The sequence below is a fragment of the Sus scrofa genome, chromosome 2, assembly GCF_054392235.1.
Source record: "Sus scrofa isolate SSC_HxYL_T2T_F1_AM1 chromosome 2, Sscrofa_HxYL_maternal_Yorkshire_Landrace_v2.0, whole genome shotgun sequence".
Classification (NCBI taxonomy): domain Eukaryota; kingdom Metazoa; phylum Chordata; class Mammalia; order Artiodactyla; family Suidae; genus Sus; species Sus scrofa.
This window is the reverse complement of record NC_139384.1, coordinates 72,168,871-72,181,671: the sequence shown is the minus strand read 5'-3', so window position 1 is coordinate 72,181,671 and position 12,801 is coordinate 72,168,871. Positions and strand designations below refer to the sequence as shown.

Here is a 12,801-nt window from a genome sequence, read left to right as displayed (position 1 = left end):
AGTTTCTTGTAGGCAGCATATTGAAGGTTTTTGCCTTTTTATCCACTCAGTCACCCTGTGTCTTTTGATTGAGGCATTCAGTCCATTGACATTTAAGGTGATAATTGATAGATGATTATTTATTGCCATTTGAACCTCGTGTTCCAGTTGATTCTATGGTTCTCCATTCTTCCTTTCTTTTTTTTTTTTTTTTTTTTTTTTTTGTTGGATGGTCTCCTGTTATTATCTGCTTGAGTGTATTTTTTTTTTTTTGCAGATGCAATATTTGGTTTTGGCTTGTGGTTGCCCTGTTTTTTAAGGACGCTAACCCCTTCCCATAATTGTGTGTTTTACCCTGATGGTCCTGTAGGTTCAAACACTTCATTACTATATTAAAATTAAGAAGAGAGACATACATATAAACAAAAAGGGTTATTTACCTCCTGACATCCCTTGCCCACATTTTATGGTTTTGATGACTCTTTTTTTATTTTTTTCTTTTTAATTTTATTTTGTTTGAAGCATGTTCATGATTAAATCTGTATGCTGGCTTATTTGAGTGACTGCTCTCTGATTGCGGTTTCCTCAGTCCTAGTTCTTCCTCTTCTTCTTCTTTTTTTTTTCTTCTCTTTTTTCTTCCCTTTCCTTCCTTTGTTTTTGGTTTAGAGAAGCCCTTTCAATATTTCCTTTAACCTGCGTTTTGTGTTGCTGTATTCTTTAAGTTTTTGTTTGTTGGAAAAATTTAATTTCCCCTTCTATTTGAAATGATATTCTTGCTGGATAGAGTATTCTAGGTTGCATATTTTTTCCTTTGAGCACTTTAAATATCTCTTGCCATTCCCTCCTGACCTGTAGTGTTTCTGTAGAGAAATCAGCTGATATTCTTATGGGGGGTTCCCTTGTAGGTAACATTCTGTTTTTCTCTTGCTGCCTTTAGGATCCTCTCTTTATCACTAACTTTTGCTGTTTTTATTATGATGTGTCTTGGTGTGGGTCTGTTTGGGTTCAGTGTGTTTGGGGCCCTCTGTGCTTCTTGTATCTTGAACCCAGTATCCTTTAGATTTGGGAAGTTTCCAGCGATAATTTCTTCAAATATATTTTCCATCCCCTTATCTTTTTCTACTCCTTCTGGAATTCCTCTTATGCGTAGATTGGCCCACTTTGTATTATCCCATAGGTCTCTTATATTGTGTTCCAGTTTTTTGATTCGGTTTTCTGTCTGTTGACCAGATTGAGTGATTTCCATTATTCTATCTTCCATATCACTGATTCATTCTTCTGCATTATTCATTCTGGTTTTTACTGCCCCTAGTTCAGTTTGCATCTCTGCAAATGAATGTTCTAGTTTTTCTTGGCTCCTCCTTATATGTTCTAGTTCCTTTCTGAGGGTATCTGCATTACTGTTCATATCTTCTCTGAATTCCTTCAGTATTTTCACTATTTCTCTTTTGAACTCCAGGTCTGTTTGACTGCAGAGATCTGTTTCATTGTTGACTGTTTTAGGTGAGTTCTCCTGTTGGTTTGACTGGGGGTGGTTTCTCAGCTTCTTCATCTTGCTTGTTGTTTTCTTTCTCCTGAGGGAGTTGTACTCTCCATTATCAGGCAGTGTTTGCCTTGTCACTGCCGTGGAATATTTCCTGAGGGCTGGCGTTGTTGGTCAATCTTTTTTGAGGCAGTGTGGCTTTTCTGGAGTGTTGATGGGGCTAACAGTGTTTCTTTGAAGCAAAGGAGGACTTCCTGAGGGCAGACAGGACTGGGAGGTCCACACCACGATGGTAGCAGATTTCACTTGGTCATGCAGAGCTTGCTCTGGTGTTTTTAGGCTGTGGGGTTCTTGCTGGGGTTGGCGGTGTTGGGCAGCTGCTCTTCAGGGGTGCATCACCCCCTGGGGGCTGGAGCAGCTATCTGGGTCACTGAGAACCTAAGAGGCTCTTCCCTAGGGTAGCCCAACTCAGAAGGACAGCCTGAGAATGTAGGCGGATCTTTTCACAGTCTGGCCAAGCTTGTTGCAGCTTTTCTGGGCTGCAGGGGCTCTTCCATGGGGCTGGTGGTGCTGAGCAGTTATTTCACGGGAGTGGGGCACCCCCTGGGGGCTTGGGCGGGTAGCAGGGCCATTGGAAACTGAAGAGGCTCCTCCCCGGGGCAACCCGACTCAGAAAAACCATCGGAGAATTAGGCCGATCTATTCACAGCCTGGCTAAGCTTGTTCTAGCTTTTCTGGGCTGCAGGCCTTTTCTCGGGGGCTGGTGGTGTTTGGTGCTGCTCTGAGGAGGTGTAGCCCCACCAAAGGGCAAGCAGGCCTGTGCAGGGACAGCCCCTGCGGTGGTAGGCTTCAGGCAATTGTTGAGGCCAGCCCTCCTGAATGGCAGGCAGCCCCAGGTCCATGAGAGCGTAGGGCGTGGCGGGGGTGGGGGGAGGGGATGCACTGGGAAGCACAGTTTTCAGCTAGCTAGGGGGCCTGTAAGTTGCTGTGGCGTGGGGGGTATTCTATGGGGACCCACCCCTTCTTTTCTCCCCTCCCCAGCACGGGCGCAGACCAGGCTCTTCTCCCAGGTTCCCTCTGATGTGGCTTTCCACTTCCCCTCCCCTGGAGTATTGATTGCTCCCTTCCTCTGTGACAGCTTTGTTTTCTAGTCTCCCAGGCAGTCTCTGCCCTGTCAAATGGTTTCTAGACCTCCCAAGCAGTTTCTGCTCTGCCCCGCCCCCCTAGCCCAGGGACTAATCTCTGGAGCCGAGGTCTCGGTGCCCAGCCCCCACCCAGGCGGCGCCCCCCGGCCCTTTCCTGGGGACTAACCTCTGGAGCCAAGGATTCGGTGCCCAGCCCCCCCCCCCCAGGTGTCTCAATTTTTGGTGACTGTGCCCGTAGTTCAGATGGTCCGTTGGGTTCTTGATCAGCTTTTCCATACTCCAACTTACTGCTACACTCTTCTCTGCATCTGGAGATTCCTCCGGTTCGTTTGATCTTTCGCCCGGTAGGTGACTTTCCAGGGTGCGGGATCCCTTTCTCCTCCGCAGTTCCCTTTCGGGAGTGCCCGTCCCGCTCGGATTCACCTTCTCTCACTCTCCTCTTTTCTCCCGTTCTGCCCAGTAATATCACGAACTTCTTGCCGTTATTGGAGTTTAGGTTCCTCTGCCAGCGATTGGTTGCTGTTCTGTGCGAGTCATTTATTCTGTAGATGTGCTTTTTTTGTTGTGTTTGTGGGAGAGGGCGAGCGTGTCCTCCTACTCCTCCGCCATCTTGTCCTCCCTCCTACATTCTTTTTTCTCACATTATTTCCATCATGTTCCACCACAAGTGACTAGATAGACTTCCCTGTGCTGTACAGCAGGATCTCATTGCTTATCCACTCCAAATGTAATAGTTTGCATCTATTAACCCCAGACTCCCAGTCCATCCCACTCCCCTTCCGCCTTGGCAACCACAAGTCTGTTCTCCATGTCCATGAGTTTGTTTTTTTTTCTGTATATAGCTTCATTTATGCCATATATCAGATTCCACATGTAAATGATATCATTACGGTATTTGTCTTTCTCTTTCTGACTTACTTCACTTATATGAGAATTTCTGGTTGCATCCATATTGATGCAAATGGCATTATTTTGTTGTTTTGTGGCTGAATAGTATTCCATTGTCTATACATATCATGTCTTTTAAAAATTTAATTTCATTGGAGTATTGTTGGTCCAAAATGTTGCATTAATTTCAGTTGTACAGCAAAGTGAATCAGTCATACATATGAATATATCAATTCTTTTTTTTCCATGTAGGTTATTACAAATTTTTGAGTAGACCTTCCTGTGCTATACAGTAGGTTCTTGTCAATCATCTATTTTATACAGTAGTGTGTATACGCTATTCCCACCCTCCCAATTCTTTCCTCACCCCAGTGGTTTCACCTATGGTAACATAAGATCCATTTTGAAAACTGTGAGTTTTTTTCTGTTTTTGAAATAAGTCCTTTTGTATCATTTTTACTAGATTTCACATATAAGTGATGATATCCCTTACACTGTCTTTAAAAACTCTTCCCTGAAAGCCTTTAGGGAGTTCAGCTCTTTTGAGCATAAACTGCCAATTCTCCTTGCTTGGACGCATTTGCTCATCTTACAATAAATGCTGTGCTTTCCTTTATCACAACCCAGTCTTTGTGCTTTACTGCACGTGGGGGAGCAAGACTCAAGTTTAGTTCAGTATCAATAGCTGCATACCAACTTTCCTAGAATAAAATGTTTCAATATAACATCTTTATTATCAAATGTGATTGGAATGGTGGGGACCTGCTCTGTTCTCTGCAGGGCTTATCATGAGTCTGTAGTCAGGCAAGAATCTGTACCTTGTGATTCTAAAGCTCATCCATGATGTCATGTGAGGCCATACTGCACTTCTATCTTGAATTAATATGTCATTTTGCTCCTTTGATATATGTAGGCTAATCATCTAGTTTGCAGAGGGAAATTAATGCTTTATATGTGAATTTCCTTCATTTAATTCCACTACTGTAATACATGAATATGAAACTTTGTTTTTTCCCAGTTAGGAGAGGTATTGTAATAGGGAAGAAACTCTGTGCTCTATTGCAAGTTAATCACTAAAGGGATGTTGCCCATAAGCTTAAATACATAATGGCCCACTTCTGGAAATCTCGCCTGTCAGGTAATGACCTTTAAGACAAAATACCTTTGTTTAGCTCACAAGAAACATTCTGACAAGTCCTACCTGTGAATGGCTGCAGGAAGGAAGAAATTGATACATCCACTCCAGGATCTGGCTGGAATCCAGAATTTATACCCTCCTCTTTTAATATAAAAGAAGCTTGAATTCTAATTTGGGGATGATGGTACTTGGGACACTAGTCCATCATCTTCTCATCAGCTTCTGGCTTTCCAAATAAAGTGATCTTCCTTGCCACAACACCTCATCTCTCAATTTATTGGTATGTACTATGGTAACCAGTATGTGTTTGGACTCTGCAACAATAGCTTACACCCCTGTTAGTTGTGTATTGACTCAGCTACCTGTGCCAAGATCCTACCCTGGCATAAACATTAGAATTTTTTAATACTAATAAACTTACTAAAGCACAATTATACATGATATACTGTATCCATTTAGTGTTTAAAAATTAAAGAAATTTAAAAGGCATTTAACTATTAAGACTATATTCTGCCTGGTTCCACTTGTAGACAACTTGAAAAGGTATACAGCAAGATTGACTTCTTTGTTAAGTATTTGTTTTAAAGTTAATCCCCAGTCCCTCTTTCCTTACTTCGGAAGGAAAAAATGGAATAATAAACATAATTTCTGAGGGATGCAGTAAGAAAAAACATAACCTATAAAAACTCTTGTGTAGTCCAAAGAACATATTCAAGCATATGGAGTGTATATGGTTATGCAATGTTTGTATGTTTTTTCTCTCAAATAAACAAACTCACACACATATGCAAATGCACAAAGATGTTTAAAATTTCATGTATTATGTTGAAGGAAACTTTTTTTTTTGTCTTTTTGCCATTTCTTGGGCCACTCCTGTGGCATATGGAGGTTCCCGGGCTAGGGGTCGAATCGGAGCTGTAGCTTCCAGCCTACACCAGAGCCACAGCAATGCAGGATCCGAGCCGCATCTGTGACCTACACCACAGCTCACGGCAATGCCGGAACCTTGACCCACTGAGCAAGGGCAGGGATCAGACCCGCAACCTCATGGTTCCTAGTCAGATTCGTTAACCACTGCGCCACGACGGGAACTCCTGAAGGAGACTTCTACAGAAAGTTGAAAGGTAAAGAAATGAAAGTAATGAACAGTTGAAATAAGGCAAAATCATGGATTACAGAAATGTAGACAAAATGACATTAAGTACAGTGTGTGACCTTACCTTTGATATGAATTAATTTTTCTATATTAAAGCCTCAAAGTCAGTTTCACTTTTATATTTATGGAATGGGGAATTCAGTTCACCAGAAAATGAGGCAAATATCTCCAAACTCACTGATGCTAATTTTTTTCTATTAATGTGAGATTTCAAAACAAAATACCTTTATCCAGGGGAAACTAGATGACTAAACTGAAAAACTTATAATCAGTTCCCATGAACCACTTATTATTGGAGAAATGTGGGTATTCCTATTGCTGCCTTAACAAATTACTACAGTAATGGATGAAAAATTAAAGTTCTAGAGGTCAGAAGTTTCTGTTCCTCTCACTGGACCGAACACAAGATGTCTGTGAAAGCTGGAATCCACCTGGATGTTCCAGGGAAGAATGCATGGCCTTCCTAGATCACTTTCTAAGGTCCACCTGAATTCCGTGTCTCATGGTGCTTCCACCATCTTCAAAGCTAGACGCGTAGCATCTTCAAATCTCTCTCTGACCAATTTTTCTTCCTCTCTCCTACACTTTCAAAAGATCATTGCCATTATTTTACACCAACCTGGATAGTCCAAACTAATCTCATTGTAGAATCAATGATTAGAAAATTTATTTTACCTGTTGGCTTTACTCCCCTTTATTATAAGCTTATATATTCAAAAATTCTTGGGATTAGGATGTGAAAATCTTTTTGAAGCCCTTATTCTGCCTACTACAAAGTTGTTTTCTGATGCATATTATGTGATGTCATTCAAGAGTCCTTAGAGGAAGAATCAAACACAGAATGCATTACAGCCTCTGCAGTGAATAAAATTTTTCTTGCAGAATTATATACAAAGATTATTGGGGGCACAGAAGATTTAAATTTACCCACATCTTACTCTAACCTAAAATCGCAGCCTTGTTAAAGTGTGACAACAGGCCAGGACCTGCAGCATCAAACCTCTGAGAGTTGTTAGAAATGTAGAGTCCTTGGCCCAATTGAAGACCTATTCAATCAGAATTTGCACTTGGATTAGAATCCCTGGTGACTTGTGCACAGAGTAATGTGAGAGAATGCTGGTGTAAAATGGGCTTTCTCACTTTCTTAGTGTTCAAATTTGGGGCAGCACGATTATTTGTTTTGAGTGCTCTCTTATGTATTGTGGGAATTTAACAGCATCCTTCCTGACATTGTCAAAACTCTAGAAGCAAAACCATCTCTAGCTGAGAACCATGACCCAGAGTTTAATAACTGGAAGCATCCTGGTAGAAGTCCATTCAAAACTCCTTCCCAAAATCAGATTGCAATTTTCAGCAGGATAGAGGATGGAGTTAAAATTGTATGACCTCACAGAAGGAACATCTCTAAAAATTAAATCATTTAATCTCTATAATGTGCTAAGGTAGGTTATGGTGCTTAAAAATATCTAAATATATCTCAGAACTTACAAACATTTTTAATTAGGGACTAATTGCACTTTAGCTTCAGATAGAGGTATGAAACTCCTCATAGCACTAGTAAAAGTGTCAGGAAGCCAAGATAAGTATCTCCCAAAGTTTTATCTTAAAGAAAACAGAGTTGTCCCTCTTGTATAGAGGGAAATCATAATTTTCTAAGGGTATTGTAGGGTATGTCCCCACCACAAGTCAATACTTTGAAGACTCAAAGAACCTATTCAAGACAGTTGCCTCAGTCTCACAGGGCTTATAACCTATCTCCTGAGAAACAGAGAATCAACAGGTAGACCAAGCCCCACAGGGAAATCATGTGCACACAGGTCACTATAAATGAGGGAAATGTACCTAATGAGCAGACATAGAGAGCTGTAAATATCTCTTCTACTCAGTCCTTCAGCCTGTGCAGTTTGGGTGGGTTCGATTTGGTTGCTGCTAAGTCTGTTGTGCATACTGATGCTTGACCTCTTCCTGATGTCTTGTCTGGGGACATAGCTTCAGTCTCCATCATTAACCAGGCATGGAAGAGATTCTGACTTCCACACAGAGACCTTCTTCTCAGAGTTCCCATGCAGGTGAGTCCAAGAGACCCAAGGTCACTGCAGGAAAAGTTTATAGGGAATGAACTCCAAGAATATTTACCTAAGGTCACCTGAACACTAGCTCAGCCTAGCCTAGAATCCATAGACCACTGTGGTTGTTTGCCTGCTTGATTAAATATCAATGTATTTTTATGAAGCTAAAAAGAGAAACAAACATTAAACTCAGTAAGACAATGTTTAGTGATGCCAATAAATGACAGGAATGGAGGCCCGATTAGAAGGGGATGAGAGGCACAAAGTGCTTCCAGAAAATATCCAAGTATCTTATTAATTAACTGGAGCAGAGAATGGAGTATTATATACGGAAGAATGTAAAATGAAGTGAAGGCATTTCTAACTTTTAAGATAAGGCATATTTGACTACGTTTCTTCCTTGATGAGAAAGAACACCACCAAGGCATGCTTGCAAATATATCCTTCCACCAGTAGTACACATATTTCACAGTATATGAGACATATATTACACAGTGTCTTCTACAAACAAATGAAAAAATTGAGGTGCAAAGAGGGGCATGTTAGTGAGCTTACTATGCAATCATTTCATTTCCCATGAGGCTGAATATGTATGTAGATTTGTTAACCATTTACTTTATCTAATATTATCTGTGTGAGTCCTTTGTTGTATACTACGATCAGAGACATTTTATTCTTGCTGTTGATTGCAATCTTTCAAGAAAATAATTGAAGTTTTACTCACAAGCTAGTTGTTTGACGTTTTGTTATTTTATGTAGGTATAGATGTATTTGAGGAAAATATGAGTGTATATAAATTCTGTGTGGTCAAATCTATCAACCACTCATATTGTGCTCTCTCCATTGTTTTTTTCTGAAAGAAATGATCTGTCTTTTTAATATTCTTTCTTGAAAATTTTCATTCTAAGCAAAAATGATAGTGAAAGGTCTGCATCCTTAGTGCTAATAAATCACCCATTATATTTTTACCCAGAAATTTCACATCTCTGTTACTCTTTATTGTTATTTTTGACCCTGTACAATTAGATCTATTCCTAAATGTTTCATCAACCATCATTTGAAAAGCATTCTTCTTTATCGTTTGACTGAGAAAACACACATCTTCCTGAGCACATTGAAATTAACAAATCTTCGTGTAAGATGAAATTATCACTTATATCCTACTTTCTCCCTATATCTAAAATGCACTTTGGTTATGTTTATATTTCCAAGTCATATAGTGACCCATGTTAATATTGCTACATTACTACTCATTCATATTTTTACATAACTTTCTCATAGATTTTCATTCCATTTTACTACATACAGTTGTTTTGAAACCTCCCTACTTAATGTATCATTTTCACTGACATTTTTCCCATAAGATCTTATGTTCTTTTAAAACTCCTTTTCTGTATGAGGCACACATACATACTCATTTCTTTTACACTAATGAATGAATAGAATCCTATATACATTCTAAATGTTCTTTATGTTTTAGTAAAGTAATTTTTCCTATCTTTTGTTCTGTTTTCCTTCTTACTCAAAAGTTCTTCACAGACCTGCTTCCAAACAACAGCATAATTAAGACATTTTTTTTATGGCTATAAAACTTTTCATGGTGTTCCTGTGCTCCTCTCTCTTTGGTGGTCTTTCATATTCATCATTAGATTGATATTATGTCAGTGCTACAAAAGTATGTTGACATGGTGAAGATCCAACTGTGCATGATTTTGTCCCCAGGGTTCACCAAGACATGTCCAGATATTTTTATGATGGTCACACACAATAGGGCTCCATAGAGGTCAAGGATGCTCTAAACATCCTACAGTGCACAGGACAGACCTACACATACACAAACAATAACCTGGCCTAGAATGTCAATGTGTCAATACTGGAGAATCCTGAGTCAAAGAATAACTGTATTTTGAATATTTATAGCTGTCCTCAGATTTTTCCCTTAAATGTTGTAACACTTCACTTCCCTGACAGAAAAATCAGAGAGTACACCCTGGCTGATAGTTCAGAAGTTCTCACCCCAAAATAGGGCGACAAATGTGACAGATCTTTACATTTTCACATCTTTTACATTTTTTCCAAGGACTACAGTATGAAATATTTCATGATGGTTTCTTAAACTATATCCCAAGTTAGATGTATATGTATACATAGATACAGATATCTTAAAATCCAGGTTTTTGAGAAAGAATATATATATATATATATATATATATATATATATTCTTATGTATATATTCTTTACATATGTATAGATAGATAGATAGATAGATAGATAGAAAGATTTGTGTTTTTATATACATACAGACTTATGTTAACAGATTCTCATGTGTCTTTAGTACAAGGCATAAAAAAGGCAATGCCAAAATCAAGGCACAAATTTACTTGTACCTGGGAAAATTGAAGCCAGAATTTTCAGATACCATGTGTGCATAATCTGAGCTGATCAACTGGAGCCATAACAGCCTCTGACTTTGAATCAGAGGAGTTAGTGGTGAAAAAGACATGGAAATAATATAGCCTTGGAAGACTAGGATTTTATGTGTTTGTCTATGTGTTGTGTGTTTCTGTTCATGCCTTGTGGAATGTGAGAAGCCCTCAGAGTTGGGGTGCTGAGCTCATGTATTCCAAGGTGACTCTCATATACAGAAGCCAGAACCAAATCAATTCAAGGGATTCATTTAAACATACAAGCTACCTTTGCAACAATTTCATAGAGTGCTAGAGTTACATACTGTAGATAAGGGACTCCTGATGTCTTGAAGATTTAGCAGCAGTAGGGAGACCACTTTGTTCCTCAACAGTTTCTGACACCCTGTCCCCTCACTCTCCCTCCTGACCATTACCCTCCCCATGGCAGCATCATTTTTTTTAAACTTGACCATCTTAAACAAACACCTCTCTGGGAGTTTCGCACTAGCTGATTTTTCCTGCCTGGCATACACCTCTCCTAATGGTCACGGCTCTTGTTCTTTTATCCTTGAGGTCTCTGATCAAATGTCACCTTATTTTCAAGTCTTGCCCAAATCCATTAAAAAATAATAATAACAGCCTTCTGAGAGTTCCCATTGTAGCTCAGCAGGTTTCAAACCTGACTAGTATTCATGAGGATGCAGGTTCAATTCCTGGCCTCACCCAGTGGGTTAAGGATCTGCCATTGCCGTGAGCTGTAGTGTAGGTTACAGTTGTGGTTAGGATCCTACATTGTTGTAGCTGTGGTGTAGGCTGGCAGCTGCAGCTCAAATTCAACCCCTAGCCTGGAAACTACCATATATTGCAGGCATGGCCTTAAAAAGCAAAAAAAAAAAAAAAATAGCAGCCCTCTTTACATTTACTCTCATACTTGTTTTCATTTTCTTCATAGCACATGTTATCATTGGACATGCTATATATATGTTTTATTTGTTTATGTTATTTCTCTGTCACTGGATTTTTGCAGCTTTTGTTTTCATCACTCAATACTCATCACTTGAAATATTGCCAACTCAATTTATATTCCTCAAATGAATGAAGACTGTCTCATTGAAACTGGAATACATGACATCTTGAGGGGGGGAGCTGAGAATTGGAGAAATTTGTTAATTAGAGATGACACAGGCAATTCCAAGAGGACCAACGCTAAAAACAAAATATTGATATTAATTTTTGACAGCAAAACATAAATGGTGGCATTTTAACAATGTGACTATTGCCCATGAGTATAAAAATAAAGATGTTATTTTTCCCCTTTCCCTGTAGTCACCTACAAGACACCAAAAAATATAACAGGAGATTCAGAAATTCTTCTTTTGAGATTTTCAGAGAAACCAGAACTGCAGCCCCTCATATTTGGGGTTTTCTTCTCCATGTACCTGATCACTGTGTTTGGAAACCTGCTCATCATCCTGGCTATCAGCTCAGACTCCCACCTCCACACACCTATGTACTTCTTCCTCTCCAACCTGTCCTGTGTAGACATCTGTTTCACTTCCACCACCATCCCAAAGATGCTGCAGAACATCTGGACACTGAGCAAGGTAATAACCTATGAAGGCTGCATCATCCAGGTGCATTTTTTCATGCTGTTTGACTGTGATGGCCTATGACTGCTTTGTGGCCATTTGCCACCCCCTCCACTACACGGTCATCATGAACCCCCAACTCTGTGCAATTCTGGTTCTGGTTAGCTGGATCATCAGTGTCCTGCATTCCTCGTTACAAACCTTAATGACCTTAAGGCTATCCTTGTGTAGAGAGGTGGAAATCCCTCACTATTACTGTGAACTCAAGTTGTTGATCCAACTTGCCTGTTCTGACAACTTTCTTAATGACATGGTGATGTTTTTTGCAGCTGCTCTGCTAGGTGCTGGTCCCTTTGTTGGTATCTTTTATTCATACTCTAAGATAGTTTCTGCAATACATAGAATTTCATCAGCTCAGGGGAAGTATAAAGCATTTTCCACCTGTGCATCATGCCTCTCAGTTGTCTCCTTATTTTATTTTACAGGCTTAGGTGTATACCTTAGCTCTGCAGCTACTCATAGTGCACACTCAAGTGCAATTACCTCAGTGATGTACACTGTGGTCACACCCATGTGGAACCCCTTCATCTACAGCCTGAGATATAAAGACATAAAGAGGGCTCTGAAGGTATTTTTTAGAATGGCATCTAGAAAAGGTCATTTGTTTTCAGCTGAGAAGGTCACATGATTGAAAGTTTCAAAGGCTCAGAGCCATAAATTTCAGCTCTTTGATCATATTCTTTGATCAGATTATGGGAATCAAACTTCCTTCTTTTTATTTTTTGAAATTTTCATTTATTTGACTTCAACTCTTCCTTACAATTTGTGGAAATCACTTGATTAAGCTTTTTGAACTCCATCATATCTAAAAATTTTTCCCTTTTATGCTTTTTCTGACTCTCTCAAATTTATTCTCAACCTTGGATCTGAAAAACAAGGGAAGTC

The 12,801-nt window shown here is 39.6% G+C and overlaps 1 pseudogene; it reads left to right on the top strand.

Annotated features, from left to right (window-relative positions):
* Positions 1-7,803: 7,803 nt before the first annotated feature.
* Positions 7,804-12,544, top strand: LOC100522424 (olfactory receptor-like protein OLF4; annotated as a pseudogene).
* Positions 12,545-12,801: the final 257 nt, after the last annotated feature.